The following is a 23,923-nucleotide window of genomic DNA, read 5'->3' on the forward strand; positions in this document are numbered from 1 at the left end:
AAGGAAGAATAAATATAGTAAAGGTGAGGATCAATGCCTGCTTCAACTGTGTAATGCCTTGTTTCAATGGAAAAAAATCTGAAGGGAATGTTGAAAATGTTAACCTTTTACAAATGCAGCAGTGAGGACTTGAATGTTCAGTATTTCCTTTATTATTATTATTATTATTGTTGTTTTGAACAACTGTTGGTGTGCAACAAAGCAATATAAAACTTGCTGTGTTAAAACAATGATTTATGATGATTTCTCAGAGCATGTATCATGTGGCTATGGCAATTATTCATAGAGGTCCATAATACTACCATAGTTAAACAGTGGTGTATTTATCTGTGCCTGTTCAAGGTATTAGACAGTGCTTTAGAATTTTACATGGTGGACACCTAGCTGGGCAACCGGGAACACCTGGGGAGGCATAGGTCACTAGTTGCACCTCCTCCCCATCACTCTCTCCTGTCTTAGTTAGATTGGGCTTTCTTACAAGATGATGGTATAAAGATGATGAAACTCCTTAAATACTGTGTGTCCTCCCCAACAGTCAATATGAAGCTGACCACTTCTTAACAGAACCTTCAAAATGCCGGGCGGTGGTGGCGCACGCCTTTAATCCCAGCACTCGGGAGGCAGAGGCAGGTGGATCTCTGAGTTCGAGGCCAGCCTGGGCTACCAAGTGAGTCCCAGGAAAGGCGCAAAGCTACACAGAGAAAACACTGTCTCGGAAAAAAAAACAAAAACAAAAACAAACAAACAAAACCTTCAAAATACAGAGCATCTTTCTATTGGTCCAAGCAGATTATAGGATCTAAAGGTTTGTACAAAGACGTTTCACAAAGATATAAATACTGAAGGATATTGAGGATATTGAAGAATAGCTATGACTCTATACACTTTTTAGATGCCTCATTCCACAGGAAAAACAAAAACAAAAACTAAATACCATTTAATTTTGGGTGAGCTGGGAAAAATCATAGTACACATGTTTGGTAAAATACTCTAGATGTCTCCACAAAAGTTGTTTTGAATGGGTAAAATTAAAATTACTCTACAGCCATCCACTTTGAAAGAGCCTGATGTCATCTGATAATACTAAAACTGAAGTCACTGAATAAAGCAGACTGCTGTTCATGCTGAGGCTCTTCCTCATCCAGTGGGTTGGAGACCTTGGCAGACAGTGACTAACTGCCCTGGAAGAGGGATTCCATTGTGGTCTTGAGTTGCAATATTATGGTTTTTTTTTTTTTTTTTTGGTGGGGGAGGGATGCCCAAACAGGCAATATATCCAGCTTAGGTTGGTATTTTCTAGCTCATGAGTTAGTTATGCTATTGTTGAGACAGGATCTCCCTGTGTAGCCTTTGCTGGACTAGAACTCAATGTATAAACCAGCTGACCTTGGATTCTTAGAGACCCACATGCTTCTGTCTCCTTAATGCTGAAATAAAAGATGTGTAGCATCGTGTCTGACATGAGTCTTTTTTTATTTAAAAAAAATTTATTCATTTTACATACCAACCACAGATCCCCCTCTCATCCCTCCTCCCGCTTCCTCCACCCCTGCCTAACCTCCACCCCATTCTGATGCTTCATTCCCTCCTCCAAAAGGGTAACTTCTCCCATGAGGGAGACAGCAAAGCCTGGTACATGCAATTGAGGCAGGACCTAGCCCCTACCCCTGCATCAAGGGTGAGCATCAAGGGTCACCATAAATAATGGGATCCAGAAAGTCAGTTCATGCACCAGGGATAGATCCTGATCATATTGCCAAGGGCCCCTCAAACAGACCCAGCTACACAACTGTCTCCCATATGCAGAGGGTCTGGTCCCATGCAGGTTCCACAGCTGTTGGTCTAAAGTTCCTAAGTTCCTATGAGCTTGGTTCAGTTGTCTCTGTAGATTTCACTATCATGATTCATCATGATCTTGACCTCCCCTCCCCACACACACACACACTTGCTTGTTTAATCCCTCTTCCCTCTCTTCAACTGGACTCCTGGAGCTCAGCCTGGTGCTTGGTTGTGGATCTCTGCATCTGCTTCTATCAGTTACTGGATGAAGGCTCTATGATGACAGTTAAGGTATTCACCAATCTGATAACCAGGGTAGGCCAGTTCAGGCACCCTCTCCACTATTGGTAGTAGTCTAAGCTAGGGTCATCCTTGTGGATTCCTGGGAATTTCCCTAGCTCCAGGTTTTTAAAGTGTGGATATGGGGCTGGATAGATGGCTCAATAGTTAGGAGCACTTATTGTTCCTGCAGAGAACCTGGAATCTGTTCCCAGTACCCACATTGGGTGGCTCACAACTCCTTGAAACTCCAATTCTAGGGTTCCAACACTGTCTTCTGAACTATTTGGGCATCTGCATGCTCAGGAACCCACAAATAAATAAATAAATAAATAAATAAATAGATAGATAGATAGATAGATAGATAGATAGATAGATAGATAGATAGATGATAGGTAGATAAGCATTTTAAAATGTGGGTGGAAAAACGGAAGTCGACAGATAATACAGAGATTATATCTTATTGTTTCTATTTCAGTACCAAAAATAATACAGGATTAATAGATTAAATATTCATCTAACCTTTTAGGTTTTGCTAAAATTTGATGTTTTAATTAAATTATATTTTTCCTGCTTTCGAGTTTCAATGATTTGCTCCAAAGACGATACTAAATTTCTATAGAAGCTTGAAACTTATAAAAGATTATCCTCTTATTTGTCTTACAATGATGAATTTTGTGAAATAGACTAGCTCTCATGATATGGGAGCAAATATAAATATTAAACATATATGAACTACAGTTTAGATTCTAAATTAGTTACCATATTTTAATTTGGTCCCTTTAATATTTTTGTCTAATACTGTACCTGCATTATAAAATCTTGGGAAATAAAAACTACTAGGAAATAGATGCAAATTATTTTAACATAATTACTTAATGCAAATTTTAAAATGTACATTTTAAGTAAAACCAATGGTTTAAGCATTTGCAAAAAAAAAAAGAAAGAAAAGAAAATACTACCTTAAGGACAGGGGAGATGGCTCACTGGCTAAGAGTGCTTGCTGCTCTTGCAGAGGACCTGAGCTTGGTGCCCACCACCTACACAGGTGGCTCACAGCCAAATGTGTGACTCCAAATCAAGGACACTGGTGAACACCCAAATTCATACATACACATTCTAGCATGGAGATATCCATATAAATCTCAGAAACCCACCTTAAAATCTTTAGGAAAACAACAGTGATGGAATATATTTGGCAATTAAATAGGTCCAAAAAGCAAAATCATAGAACTTGCTCTGTATGCTCTGCAATTATATTATAAGCATTTGCATAGAATATGCTTATTCTATCGCCTTAAGAGTGTCATGAATGGAACAATACTTCAGAAATATTGATAATTAGAATAAAATAGCAAATCATTCTGAAGTTTGCATGTATTTTCATTCATCATTCTATACACAAACATTTTGGGCATTTCAAATGTTTAAATAACAAGAAAAAAACATAACTGTAGGTACTTTTATGCCTTTTCCTCTATTTTCACTTTTTGGATGGGGTGGGGGCAGGGAATACAGAAACTGTCACACAAGTCAGAGGTACATAAACTAAACAATCTGGGTATTGTCACAGGTGTACCTCAGCTGGCATCAATTGGACAGAGTTATCAAAAACTAATTCTCTACACAAAACCATAAAGCCTGAATACAATCCAGTGGTAATGCGTGCAGCCAGACTGCTCTTCATTACCATCTGGTGGCTACTGCATGGAGTGGCATTACCATAATTTTAAAACAGAGTTAAAGGGATTGACTGTTATGCTTGGGAAGAGAAGGAACGTCAACACAATTGACAATATTAAAAATATGGTAGGATGGGCATACAAGGATTGGGAGGCTTCCCTTACCATAAAAATTCAGTGTTGGAAAATCTAATTCACTGGAAGCAATACACAATGGGTAAAAGTTTCATGTCTGATAAATAGGATGCATGACGAGCATGAAACTGTATGAAATCACTTTTATTTGTTTTATAACAGAATAAAAGATAAGACCAAATTTTTCCTTAGTGACAATGTTCAGAATCTACTAAATCTTCCAGTCATCACTCAGTCTCATGTGTCATTTGCCCCAGAAATGTTCTTCTGTTTTTTTTTTTTTTTTTTTTTTTTTTTGCTTGTTTGTTTTGGTTTTTCAAGACAGGGTTTCTCTGTGTAGTTTTGGTGCCTGTTCTGAATCTTGCTCTGTAGACCAGGCTGGCCTCAAACTCACAGAGATCCACCTGCCTCTGCCTCCCAAGTGATGGGATTAAAGGTGTGTACCACCACCGCCCAGCTGTTCTCCTGTTTTATCTATCTGTAAAATATCATCTATTTTTAAAATTTGCTTTAAATAGCACTTCTCTTGAGAATCTATGACCACCAGGTAAGGGTTCTGTTTTCAGTGGCTATTGACAGTTGTGGAACATCTGTCAGTCATTTACATAATAGTTTCCTATTATAATTGAGATTTCCAGCAGTGGGGATGGTGTTTTATTTATTCTCACAGGACTTGAGTCCTAAACACCTAACATCCGTTTATGTAAAGAATGAATCCAGGAGGAAGCCCACCATTATTTAGAAAATTTAAACTAAAGGAAACATGTTGCTGGTCCCACAAATACTAAAGCAACTATACAATTTGATTTGGGGAAGGAAAAATATCTTTTAAAAAATCCATATTGATCTTGCATATATCAGATCCACTGATATCTTACAATTTCAAAGCCAAATTTAACCATAGAAACCACCCTGTTGTACCACATTTTTTAAAGGGGGAGACTGAAGCTGTGATAGAAGACCCAACTTCCCCCAGTTTCTGTAATTAATAAACAATTCAAAGCTTTGAATTCCAGTTTTAAACTCTTTACACAATATTTTTTTTTCCATAGAGGGTCTTGCCTCGCACTTACAGCAATTCTCCTGTTTCAGCCACTCAGGTGCTGGAATTACAGGTGTATGCCACTCTACCTTTAAGATTTTTTTTTTTTTATTTTAAAGCTGGTGAAATGGCTTAGCAGGTAAAGGTGCTTGCTACCAAGCCTGAGGAGACCTGAATTTCATGCCTGAATCTCACACAGTGAAAGTAGAGAATCTAATCCAACAAGTTGTCTTTTGGCCTCTACATATGCACAGAGGCGTGACCCCACACATATAAACATAGACACACAACCACCAAAATAAATATAAAATTAATTTTAAAAGTTTTATTCAGCTGTTTTGATCTATGATTTAAAAATGAACTTAGCCCTGAGGATGCTTGTCCTTAAAATTTTTGCCCATGAAAAGATTTTAATTCAGCAATAAAGTCTTCCTTTCAAGTTCTAGATCCTACTGTTGTACACTTTGGCCACATGACACAAATATTCAAGCTGGAAAAGTACTGGAAGCCTCCTCGGTAATGGCTAACCTATAGTACCAGAAATTCTGTGTAGGGTGTTGGGTATAAATGTCAGCAACAATTTTACCCAGTGCAAATCGTTTGAGCTATAATAATGGCCTACCAGGGAAGAGGTGCCCACTAGTGCAAGATGAAAGTATCAACAGCTTTTTAACTAGAATTGTGTCCCACCACATAGTCAGGAGCCCGTGGCTGGGGAACTCATAATCAATCACAGAGCGCCTATGTTTCCCTCTGCTGGGTCTCAGTTAGGAACCATTGCTTCTGCAATCACTCCCCAAACTCTGTAACTAAATCTCAAAGTAGGCGAGCTGCAAGTTATGGAGTCTAACCACATCATCCTATAATTTGAATTCCCATCGACTCTGATTTGTTGACAGATGACTTACAGTACTTTCACTCTTTCCTAGAATGTAGAAGCTCTCTTTTAATCCTTCTATTTAAATAATGTATTGCAAAACTGCACATTTCTGATTTGGAGTGTTATCATGTGTTTTCAAATTTACCAATAAAAAAAAATAACATCTTTTAGTTTTGCCTAGGCTGCTGAAATGAGATGTCATTTTCCCAACTCATTTCAACATCTTTTGAGAATGGAATTCCTTCAGTTGGATTGTTTACAAGACACTTACATTGAAGAGTGTTTTTCTTTTTTTTTCTGGCATACCAAATTAAGAGTATAGATATTGATTTTCAGTTGGGATCATTCTGGAGAGATTTTGTAAAGCTGTTGTTCCGGTTCTTGAGGAAGGTATTTGACATGTTATATTGCCATTTAATTTTGCTAGACTGTATAACCCCACAAAACCACAGCAATAAATATTGAAAATGTGTTAAATTTTCTATATGGAATTATAAAGATAGAACTCTTTTGTGAGCCCTGTAATTTGTCTCGTGTCATGAATATAAGACCACTACAAAGTCAGATTGCTTCACTCATTTTTATTGCATTGATTTGAGCTATGAAAGGTGATTGTCCAATAGTCTTACTTTTTAAATTTAGAATTATAATGACTATCTATCACAAAGAATTCTTACTTTTTAAGTTTAGAATTATAATGACTATCTATCACAAAGCATTAAATATAAGTTAGCAAAAGGTTCTACAAAAACACGTTGTTTGCACTTTTTAGTTCAACTTGAAAAATTAGCATTCTACAATGCACAAACCCAAATAAGAACATAGAATAAGTGGAATACCTAAGAAGTTTAACAAGATGGCAGGTTTAACCCAAATATATCAACACTTGCATTGCATATAGATGTAAATAGTGCAACTGAAAGCAAAATGCGGCCGCATTGAGTAACAAAACAAAGTCCAAGTGTATGTCACTAAAAAGAGATCTACTTTAAATGTAAAGACAGAGCACTTTAAGGTAAAGCATCTACCATATTATCCCTGTATTAGTATTAGGTAGTACTTTATCTGTAAGAAATAGAGATAAAGAGAGAATGTTTCATATTGATAAAGATATACACTCACCAGAGAATATAATTATAAATTTGAGCATATTCACCTTTAAATTGTTAAAAATTAGTATTTAGGGTTTTTTAAGCTAACATGTGTTAGCTGGACTTATTCTTGTACTAATTTCCTGGCAGAACAAGCAAGAATGGCAAAAGATATACTTCAGCTCACGGTTTCAGGGGTTTCAATCCATCATGGCTGGAAGGGAATGGCAGAGCCTGTCAGCTGATGAGGTCAGGAAGCAAAAGGAGAGAATTCCATTTGAGTAGATGGTCTCCTTTTCCCTTTTTATTTAATTTGGGCCCCAGTGTATTGGATGGCACTACCCATATTTAGTGTGGTAATTTTTGAGTGACATTTCCTTAGTGGACATGTAGAACAAATGTCTACTCCCTCCAGATAGGGAACCAGTGGCAGACCAAAGTAATGATCCCACAATACTGCAGTGACCCGTCCAGCAGGCCAGGTTATTCGAGGGTCTCAAGGAGGGACCACCTGTGAATCAATGGGGGATGAGAGGGAAAGGAGACCAAGCACGTGAAGAAAGACAAAGTCAGTCTGAGTTGCGTCAAGGTCTCCTTTATTGACTGGGTGTTAGAGCTTATAAACAGGGCTTCAGGTAGGGAGGGGGAGCAGGAGTGAGGAGAGGACAAAGAAAATTCCTAGGGGAGGGTCAGCAGGAGGTCGCTTTGGTCCCAGGCCCCTGCAGCTAGCTGATTTAGTACAGGCTCCAAGAAGTTTATTTAATCGTACATTCCTAGGTTAGACTAAGAGCCTCCTATTTACACGAGGCTTGATAAATTGTGGAAGGTTACACAGGTTCAAGACACCGCTGTCCAGAGTTGGTCCCCAACACTGCAGTTTGGAGAACCGATCACTTTTTAGAGTTACTTACACAGGCGTGATTGGCAGGCATTTATAAGACTGTAACATATGTTGGCAAGAGTTTCCACCTAAAACCTGAGTAAAAAGATTCTAAAACGGAGCTATAAACATTTCCTAGTTGTCTCTTTCAAGTTAGTGGCAGCGTGCATGTTTGAACAGACTAGCTACTATGGCAGGTTCCTGACATGCTTGCTCGACCTGCAGTAAGGCAGGGAATGAGACCTCTGAAAGTGGCACATTAAGCTGCGTGGTGGATTTAGTCTTTGCTAGTACAAAACAAAAAATAAGAGGTTTCTGGGCTACACGCTGCTTTGATAGAAGCATAGACCTACTATTTCTGAGAGTTGATGGCTCCCAGAGCTGGCAGAAAACGTACCACCTCCATGTTGGGAAGCTGAAGTGGGCGGAGCCAGCAGCCACAGCGCCAATCCAGTCTTAGAATGCTGCAGTTTAAAGCAATAGGCTCAAGGTAATATGAAAAATAAACCATGTAAAGATGGCTACCACACAGAGAATCTGGATTATGTTCTCTGATATTTGTAACTGAAGAAAAACATTTGATTGCAAAAGCTGTTGAGTTATGCCAAAATGTATATTTTAAAGGTACCTTGACTTCAAAATTTGGATGTAAGGATATGTTGCTTTGGAAAGGAGGCTCTGCTTTTGTTTCCACAGAAAGCCAGAGGCTGTGGATTTGTTCCAGATTAAGAGACATCAGGTTTCACCAGCCAAGACCACCTGAAAGGTCTCCGATGACACCATGGCCGAGATAATCCAACATCCAGATCGGATTCAAGGCAACTGGCTCAGATGATACACCCTCATGGACTACTCCATAATCCTAAAATTTTCTTTGTGTCCCCATAAGATACAGCGCCCCCTCCAGCAGGAAATAGTAAGAGAAGCTATGTCCAAATTCCCAAATATACCAAGCTGGCTTTGGAGATGTGTAAAAGTTAAAGCCTTCCTTCTTTTTTTTTTTTTTTTTTTTTTGGTTTTTCGAGACAAGGTTTCTCTGTGTAGCTTTGCGCCTTTCATGGGACTCACTTGGTAGCCCAGGCTGGCCTCGAACTCACAGAGATCCGCCTGGCTCTGCCTCCCGAGTGCTGGGATTAAAGGCGTGCGCCACCACCGCCCGGCAAAGCCTTCCTCTTTTAAAAAAAGGAAAGAAAGAAAGAAAGAAAAGGGAAAGTGCTGTGGGATGGTCTGTATGTTAAATTGCTCTGATTGGTCAATAAATAAAACACTGATTGGCCAGTGGCTAGGCAGGAACTATAGGCGGGACTAACAGAGAGGAGAATTGGAATAGAAAGGCAGAGAGAGACACTGCCAGCCACCGCCATTACAAGCAGTATGTGAAGATGCCGGTAAGCCACAAGCCATGTGTCAAGGTATAGATTTATAGAAATGGATTAAACTATAAGAACAGTTAGCAAGAAGCTTGCCATGGCCATACCATTTGTACACAATATAAGTCTCTGTGTTTACTTGGTTGGGTCTGAGCAGCTGTGGGACTGGCAGGTGACAGAGATTTGTCCTGACTGTGGGCAAGGCAGGAAAGCTCTAGTTACAAACATATGCAATGGGTTGCAACAAGACCATAAAGTTCAACTCAGCCTGGATGGTCAATCCAGAGCTCCATGCAAGACTCTCAGGAGGCTGTCTGGTGGCAGATTTTTCCTCTACTCAGTAGCTGTTTGTTGATTGTGAAACTTGAGAATAGCTCTTGTGAATCTTTCAAGTTACCTATGCAGAGACTTGTGGATTTCATTTATTGCCTGAGCTTAATGAACAGCCTCTGTCCCTTCAATAAGTAATGTTTTAATTTGGAAAAAACTGCTACATAGTTCAATCTCCACTATCTCTGAGAGCATGCCCACCCACATATTGAGATGTATACTTAATATCTCCAGATGACAATCAAGAAGAATAATCACAGAAGGAAATGACAGTATTAGACTTTTTACTTAATTCAAAAATAATTACATCATTGCCTCTGTTCTTCTCCCTCCCACTTCTTCTATGCCCACCAGTTCCCCTTTGTACTAAGGACCTCCCATAAGATTTCACCTTTAAAATATCGGTGCAATTTCTACAATGCCAAATGGAGGACAGATTTCTTAGCACATGAACCTCTGGGTATGACAGCCATAATCACGTCATAGCATTGACAAAATTAAGACCCTTAGTCATAGTGATGGGAGGTCTTAATTCACTTCTGTCAGTACTTAATGAACAAATAGATAAAAACTGCTGTGAACATATAGAAAATGATCAGCAGCTCTGGTAACACACTGGAGGTTACTGACACAGAGGGATGCTGGATCTAATAACTGTGTGGCACATAATGTTCTCAATTAACATGAAACACTACCAAGCTGATCCCAAGCTAGGGTACAAAGCAAACCAAACGAGCATCAAGAGCTTGAGATAATACCAAACCTGTTCTTTTACCACTATGAAATTAAAATTGAAGTCAATAGTAAATAAATCAGTACAAAATTTCTTATAGAAATTTTCTTAGGAGAAAACTTGGAGCAAGAAGCGAGGCATAAGATAGGTGTGATCCAAGTTTCAGGAGGCTTAAAACTGAAGACATTTATGTCCTAATAAAACTAGGTATCATAGATATGTGTGTGTATGTGTGTGTGAGGGGGTGGGTGTGTATGATGTAGAATATATATCACATATATCCTATATAACAATATGTTGCTTATATGTGTGTAATATATAATATATATATAATATATATATATCATATAAATAAGATGTACAATTTTAAGCTGTTGCAGCTGCGATGATGAAGGCAAGAATCTGAAACTAGATAAAGAATGTATTTTTATTTAGGTGAGGAAACCATGGCAACCAGGAGCCCAGTTAGTTCTCGTTGATAGTAATGGCTGCCTACACTACAAAGATGACAGTAGGGAAGACGTCAGTGGAAAGCTTAGAAGAGTATTCACGCAACATGACAGGAGAGGCTAGAACTCGGTACAACAAAATGACTACCTGGTTTGTTTGTTTGTTTTCTGTATTAGCTGAATTCTAATAACAGGGAGGGGCGTTAGTACTCCTTTATAATCTCAGAACTTGGGAAGTAGACACAGTATCATACTCCTCTTGGATGCATAACCAATTTGAAGTCAGCTTGTGATACATGAAGTTCTGTATCGAAAAACAAATCCACAACAAAGGAAAATTAAAAGGGGCCTGAGGATGTAGCTCTGTGATACAGAGCTTGTCTGGCATATGTAGGCTCCTAGTCCAGTGCCTGTAGTACATGCATGTGTGTGCCCATGCACACACACAAAGACACAGATACACACAGAGAGAGAATAAAATGAATGCCAAATTATAAGCCTTATCACTTGAGAAAAAGAAAATGTTTTCCCTTATTACTTTATAATTGGACTTTTCCCAATTGTCTAAATGTTTTATTCATTAAAATGCTGCACATAGTAGTTTTGGTGGCATTGTGACTGCCCCACTAGATACAGAGGGATTTTTTGAAGGGGTGTTTTTTTCTTATCTCTTTGAGATTAAAATGTAATATCATAATTTACCCCTTCCCTTTCTTCCCTACAAATTTTTCCATATACCCTTACTTGTTATCTTTCAAATGCTTGGCCTTTTCTTTTCACTAATTGTTGCTGGAGGGCTTCTCTCCAGGTTCCCCAAGCCCTGCAGTCCCACAATCCACTTATAAAATAATCACTCAGACGCTTATATCACTTATAAACTGTATGGCCGTGGCAGGCTTCTTGCTAACTGTTCTTTTATCTTAAATTAACCCATTTCTATAAATCAATACCTTGCCACGTGGCTGGTGGCTTACCAGCGTCTTCACATGCTGCTTGTCCTGGCGGTGGCTGCAGTGTCTCTCCCCTCAGCCTTCTGCTTCCCAGAATTCTCCTCTCTCTTTGTCCCACCTACTTCCTGCCTGGTCACTGGCCATCAGTGTTTTATTTATATAGAATGATATCCACAGCACTTCCCCTTTTCTTCTTTTTTTAAAAAGTAAGGTTTTAACTTTAACATGGTAAAATTACATATAACAAAACAATTATCGAGCAAGAATTACAGTTATAATATTAAAGAAGATGTCTTATCTATCTTATATCTGTGAATTTAAGGTTTTATATCTAACTTATCTTTTATCATAACTGAGGAAATTACAACTATCTAGTTTTCAACCACATCAAAGACCTGAGAAGGAACATAATGGTATCTGAGAAATGATAGATGGATGCAAGCAACTTTCGGGAATCTTGTAAAAGTAGACCAAGACAGGTATTCCACATAATCCCACAGGCCAAGCAGTCATAGAGAGATCCAATCGAACTTTAAAGGATATGCTAAATAAACAGCAACAGGTAACAATGACTCCTAGAAATAGACTGCATAGTGCTTTATTAACCTTGAATTTTCTCAATGCTAATGAGAAAGGAACAACAGCTGCGGAGAGACATTGGACGACAGACAAAACTCCTGAGCTAAACCAACCAGTTTATTTCAAGGATGTGCTGACCTCAGAATGGAAACCTGGATATGTTCTACGTTGGGGAAGGGGTTTTGCCTTTGTTTCTGCAGGAGAAGAAAAGCTATGGATACCAACAAAATTAATAAAAATTCAATTCGAACAGGAAAAACCCCTTGATGAAGCGAAGTAAAAGATCATCCACCAATGTGACATCTCTACAAGTTGTAAGAAAAATTTAACAATCAAAGGGTGGGGTAGGGTTCTGTTTTTGTCTTTCCAGGATAATGGAAATACCCATCTTCCAAAACTCATAAGGCCTTGGATATCCGGATGTTTACAGTAGAAAGGAAGAATCTACTGGTACCAATCTACACATGGTAAAATCTCACTGCCTAACATCTTTCTATCAATCTAGAAAAGTTGTGGTTCCAATTCAATTATAGCCAAGCTGGCTTTGGAGATGGAATTGGCTCACTCCTTCTCTAAACCCAAGCATATTGCTAAAAGAAAAGTTTGAGAGATTCTTCAGTCCCATATCAGAAGAGCCCTCTGGTGTGAGACAGAAGGAAACCAATAAAAAGGGACCATTGTCTTCTAAATTCTAATTCTCTCCATGCTTACTCTTGATTTCCCAGAATCCTTTCTTACATGCTATGTCCTCTTTAAATCCAAACCTCCCATTTTTGATAACAAATAAGTTTTTCCAATAGCAATCTCAGAAGTCTCCAGAAGGAAGATGGGGCCCCAACAACAACAACTCTACCCAATCCAGAATGATGCCATGATAATCATCATCATACTACACTTCTTGCCAGAAATTCAGACAATCTTACCCATTACTCTAAAACTTGCTGCAGAACCTACAGTTAGTCTAACTGAGATTTAACTATCTGAGCTTTCTCACAGTACCCAACAGATAACATCACCCCCTAAACGGCAGGAAGCATTTCTAAGAAAACGACGCCCCTTCTCCCTTAGGTTTCATAATTCTCAGGGTTATGGATGACGGTTATAGGGTTGGGGGTGGAAGAAAATATTAACTCAGTATTGTAAATAAAAGGGGGGGGGAGAAGAAATGGAACAGATAGGTATAAGATGTGATGGTAAATCATTGTATATACTAGTAAACAAACTTAGTAAAATAGCAACCTTAGATAATTTGCACTGTAATTTGTACTGTTATAGATTCTTATATGTTGATACAAATGTAAACTATTTTTATACTCCTGTTTAAGATAATTTGTATATTGATACAAATACAGAACTATATTTGTTATAATGTACATATATTTCTACTCTCATTTGAAACATATTTATATTGATACAAATGTAAATTTATATCTGTCATACTTTATATATGTTCTACTTCTGTTTAGGATATTCGGTATATTGATATATATTTAAGGTTATTGTCATATTGCATATCGCACTATATATTCCTACCTCTGTTATAAATATCTTGTGTATTGTCACAATTTTGAAGTCATCGTTCTTCACCATACATTTGCTTATAGTCGCCTATGCCTGTCATCTCTATAGTTACGTTAGTTAAGTTATCGAGATTTACAGATACATAGGTCAGATGGGCAGGTAATCTTCAAACACTTCATAGACCTAGAGAATATGGCATTTAAATAACTTAGAATTCTGTTGACATGAGACACAATTGCTCCTGGCTGCACGAATTGATCCTGAGAGAATGTTGGGCTTCTAAGACATTTCCATTTGGAAGTTTGTCTTTTTGGCACAAAATGGCCTACTGGGCAAAGAACTGCCCTTGCCTTGATGGCTGACAGTACAAATGCAATGCTGTCCTTTCTGGACAAGCAGGACACAAGGAAAGCGACCACTGTACTCTGCCAAGACAGGGTAAGATGGTCTTTCAGAAATCCTGCTTCTGAAAATGGTCTGTCAGATACTCTAGGCCTGTAGCCAATTTGAATGCACCAACAATGCTGAGAAACATTAGGTGACTGTCCAGGCTGCCAGCTGTCTTGGTCTACTCTTGCAAGATTCCCGAAAGTTGCTTGCATCCATCTACCATTTCTCAGGTACCATTATGTTCCTTCTCAGGTCTTTGATGGGATTGAAGACTAGCAGTTATAGTTACAACTTAGTATATATAATATCTTAGATAGAACATAGTAAGTATTAGATTCAGGTTCTTTAGGATAGGACACCTTTGAATGATCTTTATAACATGCCGTTTACCTATGCTCTATACTCCTCTGGATTTTAGCATGTGTTTCTTGCTTGATATTGTTTGCATTGGTTGTAGTTACATCTTATCTAGGTCATTATCCCTCATTATTTCTGGACAATATTTGATAACCATTCCTTTGTATATAGTCTTGTATTAGTTTAGAACCTTCTTATTTAGACAAAAAGGGGGAGATGTAGTGGGTAGCCATTCCAGCTTGGATCTGGAAGTTCCAACCCCCATTGAGACTCTGGCAACTGTCACGCCTACGAGGCGGGGCCAGGGGAGGCGCCGGGGGACCCGAGAGCTGGATGGGCGAGCGCTCTCTCTGTGTGCTCTCTCGGTGCCGGGACGCTGATCGGTGGAGGTTGACTGTGCAGAGCTCCGGAGAACACCGCTGGACTGCGTTACACCTTCCCCAGACCCTGCGACCTACCCATTACTTAATTTGTGAGTTATGCCATTAAATAAATATCCTTTTAACTACGTGGAGTGGCCAAAATAATTTCTCCAATAACTAATTATTGCACATGCATATATGTATATACAGATATTTTCCTAACTATAACCTGCTCAGCCTATATAATATGACTCGTATTTTTAAAAATACCACCATTATGACATTTATCCCACACAATTTAATTCATACAATTTAAATGAATACAGTATTAACGCCTCCAATATTAATAGCAAATAGCATCTACTAAATTTAACATGTCTATGCTCAAAACAGCATCAATTTTAATATTTTTTGGAGAAGAAAAAGTCGGGTATCCCTATCATCCTAGCACTTGGGAGACTGAGGCAAGAGAGTTTCCACAAGTTAAAAACCAGCCTAATCTACATGGTATGATCTTGTCTCAAAATCAATTTGAAAAGCACATGATCTTGATAGTGAGCCTAATTATGGGCAGCATAGTTAAGGCAGCTGACAAAGGGCTCTTAGAGTTAAGATTGTGTCTAGAGGTTAGCTAATGAGATTACATGTTTCAGATCTTCACCATAAAAGCAGAGAGGTTGTAATTTCAGTTGGAGGATTTCAGATTTCTTTCAATGAGAAAAACAGAACAAAGAACATGTATATTGTCCAGACAGAACTTCAGAGCATGGTGAGCAGTATTATGAACGGGCTAGACAAGGGAAAAATGGCAGAAAGAATAGGTCACTATTTCATAAGTAATTTTAAGTTTCATTAAATTTAGTAGATTTTGAAAAAAAAAATGTATGTTTATGCTTTGGAAATTCCAATAGCATTGCCAAGCAGTTCACACAAGACTTTTGGATGGGCTGTGCACATTCCTGCAGGTAAATTAATTCTTCACCTACAACAGCTGGCATTTTCATCAGGTTCCTGCTGGCCTCTAAGTGAATTTGGCTGTTGTACTACAAACACTAACCCAGTATTAGCTTTGGTGAATATTCAACGACAGGCGTATAATTAGTGGCCCACACTGTCATGACCTCCCTTTAATAAGGAAGGAAGCAGTGTGGCAGGAACTGTAATGACCAACCCCCTGCCCCACAAAATCTCACAATCATGAAATGAGCACCTGTATCCTTCACAATCAAATATTGCTGTTCTTTCCTATGATTATCCAGAATAAAATGAAGAGTTTGGATCTGTAAATGATGGCGAGGTCAAAATTTTCACACGTAAGACTATCTGAAGGAAGAATCACTGACCTTGCTCCAATAGAACACTCAGAAAGAACTTGGTCTCCAGTTCAACTTTATACACTATGATTCAGAATCTCACTTATGACCAAGATTTGAACCTGAATCTTCCCCTAGTTCTGGATGCCCAGACAGTGGCATCTCCCCAAACATAACATTCTAGGTTGCAGTTCCCTATACCAATTCTCATGTGTCTTCTTGCTTTCTGTTACAATTCCTCCTCAGCCTCACTAGGATTTGTCTTGAACCTCTTTCAGGGTGCACTGAACTCGGCTTTTAGAACTATACACTGGGAATGAGTTTTCCTGGAGGCCAATTGGTTATTCCCCGTCACTTCTCATTGTCTATGCATTCCAGTTAGTATCTAAGGTTTTGTTTTTCATGTATACCTCAAAGTCCACCTCTCCTTTCCAGTGTCAGCTACTTCACTGCTGCTAACTTGGAAATATTTGGCCCATTCCATAGGATCCCAGTTTCCATTCATCTTAATAGCATACTACTGCTTACAGAACTGAATCAGCAAGCAGTGGAATGAATGGCTAGTCAACATGGATCAAGACTCATAAGTTCGTATAAAGGCTTGAAAAGGAACAGTAGACGTATTCTTAGAGTTAGATTTCTCCTTCTCTTTAAAAATTAATGTTATTTGAGCAGCAAACTGTAAAAGACTGTCTATCTACCTATCTATCTATCTATCTATCTATCTATCTATCTATCTATCTATCTATCTATCTATCTAACATCTATCATCTATCTATCTCCTATAATCAATCTATCATCACCTATGTACTTATTTAATGTACATGTATATGTGTCTGCTTAAGTTTACTTGTACCATATATGTTCAGGGGCCCTAGAAGACAGAATATGGTATCAGACCTTCCAGAAATGGAGGTTGTTTAGGCACTTGATGTGGGTAGTGGTAACTGAACCCAGATTCTCTACAAGAGAAGTAAGGACTCTTAATTGTTAGTAATTATAATAAAACATACACCCTCCAAACAACAACAAAACCAAAACAAGATGATTCTCTGAATATTATAGCATAAAGAATCTTTAATGATGGAGATAGTGATTCATGACTATAACTCCAGCACTTGATAGGCAGAAACAGGAGGATTGCCTGAGTTCAAAGCCAGTTTGGACTACAGAATGAGACCCTATCTCAAAAGAAATGAATAAAGAGATGGGGGAAAAGTTGAGAGGGAGGGAAGAAAGAAGAGAGAAAGGGATGGGAGGGGTGAGGTCAGCAAAGAGAAAAGTATTAAGGTCACCTCTGCCCTGCCCTAAAGGTACTCCATATTGCGTTGAACAGTGGATTTTCCAAATTCCTCTTGCTCTTAGAGACTCCATTTTACAAGCAGCTGGAGAAAGACTGTACCTGGGTTGTACATGTGAATAGCACCAGCTCTCTGGCACCGCTCACACAGAGCAAACTGATAAATTCCTGGGAGTAGAAAGGGTGCCAACATGCAAATTTGTTGAGGTAAATTGGGACAGTAAGGGTACATGGAAATATTAAAATCCTATCAGAGAAACCAGGGACAGAGGCTCATTCAGCACACCAGAAGGAGGAAAGGGGGAAACTTTGTCCTTGCTTGCTTCCTGTTGCTTACACATCTCAATCACAGTCTATCTGAAGGAAGTCAGGACAGCAGCTCAAGCAAGAACCCTGGAGAAGTCCTTCTTATTGACTTGCTCTCCATGGTTTGTTCAGCTTGCTTTCTTCCAAAAACTACTACCACCTGCTCAGTCATGGCACCACCCACAGTGGATTTGGATGTCCCACTTCAATCATTAATCAAGAAGTGCCCAGACAGACACACCCACAGTCAGAAGTAATTCTTTAGTTGACACTCCTTCTTCCTTGGTGGTTCTAGTTTGTATCAAGTTGACTAAAACTCACCAGCACAAACTTCCTCACCTAGACCCCATAAGGAGGCAATAGTGACAGCCCCGCAGACATGTCATTGGACCACCCTAGGTGTGCATCAAGGATGAATGGGCAGAGACTCCCCGTGTTTCCCATGGTCTTCAGCTCACTCTGATCTTCACTGTCGATGTGGTCCTTATGAGTTGCAATCTTCCCATTTTCTACACATCCATATGGACCTGTCATTTGTCCTTTGCTTGCTTGTTTTTCTTGACCCAGTCAATCCTGCCCTTTCTCCTTTGCAGTTAGACTCTACCCAGCAGCTCTGCTCCAACCTGACTCTAAGGCCTGACTCTAAGGCCAACAGCCACATCAGATACGGTCTGACTTCCCATTCAGCTGTTTGCCATCAGGGCTTAGGATCTTGTATCTTCACCATTTTAACAGTTTTGAACATTCAGGCCTCTCTGAAACTCCTCACTTTTTAAGCTTCCTTAAGGCCACACACACACACACACACACACACACACACACACACACACACACACGATAGATGATAGATAAGATAGCTGGATAGATATAGATAGATAGATGATAGATAGATAGATAGATAGATAGATAGATAGATAGATAGATAGATAGATATGGAAAGATGATATTTAATCCGTGATATGTAATGGATGACCTGAGAGTTAGTATTAGCAATTAAGAGCTGAATAAAAGAGCCTTTATTTGCCTTGCTAGGGTTATCAAGGAAAGCATGACTATCTGGAAAACTGAAGCCTTTTTACCTGCTGTGATTTTGTTATTTAATAAATTCTGACATCGTGAAAAAACTCAAACATGGTTGTGTGTGTTTCTGATATAGTAAGCTTATCACAAAGGATGATATGAATTTTCTGAATCTCCCTTGATTTAGACACAAGGAAAATAAAACAAAGCCGAGTGGTTAAATAGAAAGGTGGAAAATCATACCTGTAGCCAGTGAACAGCAGCAGAAAAAGCTCCTAACTCCTGCTCCAAGGTTGTTTGAGGGATGACTACACAATGATTATTCTGTTACATGCTAATGAAGGAAATTTGGTAAGAGAAGCAGAGATTCCTTATTCCATTAGTGCAAATAAATAGGATCAATTGAAATCTTGTCACATTTCCTTGTTACCATTTATTGTTAGGGAATCAGGTCATCACTGTATATTGCATTTATGCAGCCAATTTCCCCACAAAATCTCTCCTAAAGCAGTGATATTGATGCCTTTCACATATTCTAACCTACTTACAATCTTAGGAACCCTAGGAGTGTGATGCTTTGTCACTGTGGGACTCAGTGTCATCATTGGCAAAATAAGGACAATGATAAGCACCTATTTTTTAAGATTATTAACAAGGATGAGATGTGCTAATGCATGTTAAGACAGTTTGATGAGTATCCAGAATATATCAAATACTAACAGTGTTAGCCATATTAATAACTAACACATTGGATTGTTGTTTTGTTAAACCTAACACTTTTTTTTTAACTCATTGCCACTGTTGGAGAGAATGTCCTTCATCAGATAGAAGTAAAATTCTTAAGTATGTTAAAACATTAGGAAATTAACACAGTGGTGTGAATAACTTTTAGTTAAGGTGAAAATGAGAGCATAAAAGCATGTCATTTCTATGGTAGATAGTTGAGAAGTCATGGTACCTAAAAGATGGGCATTAATGTACCCGAATGAGAAAAATTAACCACAAGGGAGGTAGAAGCCCGGAGACAAACTTCAAAGACTCTGATTTTGCTTGAGGCCTCCAATTATTGCTGCTGCAGAAATGAGCCCAGCAGTCTAGCTGGCCCTCAATCTGTGATCCTGCTTCAGGATGCATGGCCTCCAGTAGGCACCCAGCCCAGCTGTGAACTGTCTGGACAGTAGTCACTGTGAAAAACTGGCAGCAAGAAGCTCATGGGCCTGATCCAAGAACTTTGTACTAATATACTGCTTGCCTGGAGCTAAAAACTAGACAGGAAATCATGAGGGTAAGGTCCAAGGTGAGGCAAAATGGCCATGCTTGACTAGGAAACTGAGAACCACCAGACCTTAGGATCATGGTGTTCCCAGGTAAATGGTTTATGAGTACACACACCTGCTCTTTGTGGTGGGTATGTCTCAAAACTCCTTCCAAGGGTTGGGGGACTTGTGAATGATTTGTCTAAACTTTGTACTTAATTGTGTTTTTTGAGGGGATTCCAATATCAAAGCAGTTCATGTGTTTATACTCTGTAAGCAGGATACATTTTCTTGGTTACAGGGAGAAAGGTGGCTTTTTCTAAGCTTTAAGATTGAACCCTAGGTCAGTTGAATGAATAGTGATTAAATCTTCCACCAAGTATTTGTAATGTGTAGACATCAATAAAAACTTCTAGTTATTTGTGGTTGATCTTTAAACATATTTTAGGTTCAGTTGTTTTAACTTCTGCAATTAAAAAGCTGTTCTTTGAGAATTTTGTACAATGTATTCTGATAACATTCACTCCCCTACCAACTTCTCCAACATTCAAAGCCTCTTCTTTATCCACCCAACTTTGTATCATTTTTTTAAAAAAAAATCAAAACAATAACAGCAACAACAAAAGCCTATCAAGTCCAATTTATGTTTCCCATATGTCCTTGTATGTGTGATCTTCCACTGGAGTATTATTGACTTACCAAAGACTACACCTTTAAAGAAAACAGACTCTCCCTCTCCCAGCCACTATCCATTGCCAATAGTATCTCAAATAGGAGTGGGATATCCTGACAACCTTTCCAGAACTCTTGGAAATTTGTGTAGCTTGAGCTTGTACAGGTCTGGTGCATGCTGTTACAATGTTTAAAACAGTGGTACTCAACTTGTGAGTGATGACTCCTTGGGGGTTGAATGACTCTGACAGGGATTTCCTAAGACTGTTGAAAAGCTCAGATAATTTACATTACAATTTGTAACAATAGCAAAATTGCAGTTATGAAGTAGCAATGAAAATAATTTTATGGTTGGGAGTCACCACAGCATGACAAACTATATTAAAGGGTCTCAGCATTAGGAAGGTTGAAAACAATTGTTCTATAAGTTTATATATCTAAATGTCTTCTTGTGTCCCCAAAATATTGCTTATTGGTAGTCACTCACTGCCTCTGGCACTTACACTCTTTCTCCTTCCTCTTCTGCAATAATCCCTGAGTCTTTGAAGGAAGTAATATTATAGAGATGTCCCAATTAGAACTGAGCATTCCCCAGTCTCATATTTTCTGCACCTTGACCAATTGTGGATTTCTGTGTTAATCACCATCTATTGTAGACACTAATCTATGAGTATAATGAGAAGTCAATAGGAGTAAATTTAACACTGTCATTTTAGCAGAATAATTTTAATAAATTCTCCTCTAGGAACTATGAACTGTTTAACCACAGGTTCTTGGCCTTAGAAATGAAGCAAGGTACAGGTTTCATCTTGTGGAACAGACCTTATATCTAATCAGGAAGTAGTTGGTTACTCCCATAACATTCATGCCCCCACTAAACTAAGTGGCCGTATTTTGCCATGCCAGGCATCATTTTAGCTCTCAGTGTTCACACCTGGGCAAGGTTGATGATTATATTTCCAACACTATGGAAGCTATCCAGAAGGGATGAAGCTTCCAAGTGAGTATTGGATTGGTTTGCTTATGTTCTGTAATTCAAACATATGGTGTCTTCAGCAGTGACATCTTATTGCCACACTCTAGGATGTAACCAAAACCATTGGCAATAGCCTACAATGTTTGGGGGTCTCTGGGACCTTGCTGGCCAACAGCTCCAGTAGAAGTAACCCATTCTTGGCACTGTTTTGTTCTTTTTTCTATGTAGTACCCTATGGTATCTTAACATGTTTGTCATCCTGTTGTAGGGTAGCTCCATTTTACACAAACAAACATGTGTATGTGACTGTGTGTGCACATGCATGTGTGTTTAGAAGCTTCTCCTTTAATAGCTTTCCATATTACTTCTTCAAAGGGTCCTTGTTTTTATGTATGTGCACATGTGTGTATGGCCGTAGACATAATATGGAAGCCAGAAGGAGGTGTTGGATGTCCTCTATCACTTTATACCTATTCCTTTGAGTTAGGGTCACTGTCTAAACTGAGGCTCACATGTTCTCTGCAAGGCTAAAAGCAAGCAAACACAAATGGTCTTGTCTCTGTCTTATTTTCTTCTTCTTCTTCTTCTTCTTCTTCTTCTTCTTCTTCTTCTTCTTCTTCTTCTTCTTCTTCTTCTTCTTCTTCCTCTTCTTCTTCTTTTTTTTCTTCTTCTTCTCCTCCTCCTCCTCCTCCTTCTTTTTGAGACAGGGTTTCTCTGTGCAGATTTGGAGCCTGTTCTGGAACTCACTCTGTAGCCCAGGCTGGCCTCACAGAGATCTGCCTGCCTCTACCTCCCAAGTGCTGAGATTAAAGGCATGTGCCACCACCACCCCGGCCCGGCTGTCTCTGCTTGATTCCATCTTGTAATATGGATGCTGGAACCGAAACTCCCACCCTCATGGGTTGCACAATGGTCTTAAGCACTTGAGTTATCTCTGACACCCCTAAACTATTTTTAGATGAAAAGCTATTCTCACAACATAGAATGAAATAACAACCATCTAGAGAAACTATACATTCTACCATTTTGTCAAAATTTACTCTAAATTTAAAGAAAGAAAAAAAAACAACATTACAAGCATAAAGAGAGGCTTCCAAGAATTATACCACACCTGTGATTTCCTCTTTGAAAGTAACTATCATGTTGATTTGTTATCCATCACTCCATGGGCATTTATGTCATTTTTACATATGTTTACAAAAATAAATAACATGTAAAGTTGTTTCAGTTTTTCATATATATTGTTATTGGAAACTTTCTTTTTTATTAATATTACATTTTGAGCCCATTTGTTTTGTTAATTTTTATGGTAATCCTACTTTCTATAACTAACAATACAAGTCAATGAAAGAAGAATTTGTTCTTTCTAATTAAAGTTATTTATCCAAACAGAAGTCTGAATAGCTTTTATGCTGGTAGTGACTTACAAATCTAAGCTTTTCTTATCCTATGGTTCCTCTGCCCTTCTTTTGTGCTTTAAAGAAGGGGGGTTTATGCTAGATATTTAGTCATTTTGGCTACAAAGTCACCCATAAGATTTCTTTCACATTTTATTGCTCAAAACATGTGACATGGTCAATCTAACTAGAGGAGTTTTGGAATTATTAAGTGTCCATTGCAACATTATAGCTTTATGACATTCATTTCACCTCTAAAAACATTATAGGCAAGTACTATGATTTATTAATCCTTTTTTTAATGGGCTTATAGCTTGCTAAAATTTCTCACACATGCACACACAAAAAAACCATTCTTGAGCATGTACCTTTTTTCAGTAGAGCAACAAACTGAACTGAAGAACCTTTCTAGTGGATAAGGGTGGGTAGGTGGGTGGGTGTGAAGAGCTATGCCTGGCCTCAGTAGTGAAGAAGCTTAATTTTCTATCTAGATCATTAATTTAAGTGCCTCCATTCATCCAAATTATTAGAAATATTTGGGTTGTGGATTGTAGCCTGGTTATCCTTTTCTTTATGTCTAATATCCACTTATGAGTGAGAAGAGAGGGAGGAGGGATTATATGAGCAAAGGGGTCATGATCATGATGGAGAAACCCACAGAGACAGCTGACCTGAGCTAATTGGAGCTCACTGACTCTGGACTGACAGCTGGGGAACCTGCAAGGGACCAAAATAGACCCTCTGAATGTGAGTGACAGTTGTGTGGCTTGGGCAGTTTGTGGGGCCACTGGTAGTGGAACCAGAATTTATCCTTAGTTCATGAACTGGCTTTTTGGAGCCCATTCCCTATGGAGGGATACATTGCTCAGTCTTG

The sequence above is a fragment of the Peromyscus maniculatus genome, chromosome 10, assembly GCF_049852395.1.
Source record: "Peromyscus maniculatus bairdii isolate BWxNUB_F1_BW_parent chromosome 10, HU_Pman_BW_mat_3.1, whole genome shotgun sequence".
NCBI classification, from domain to species: Eukaryota; Metazoa; Chordata; class Mammalia; order Rodentia; family Cricetidae; genus Peromyscus; species Peromyscus maniculatus.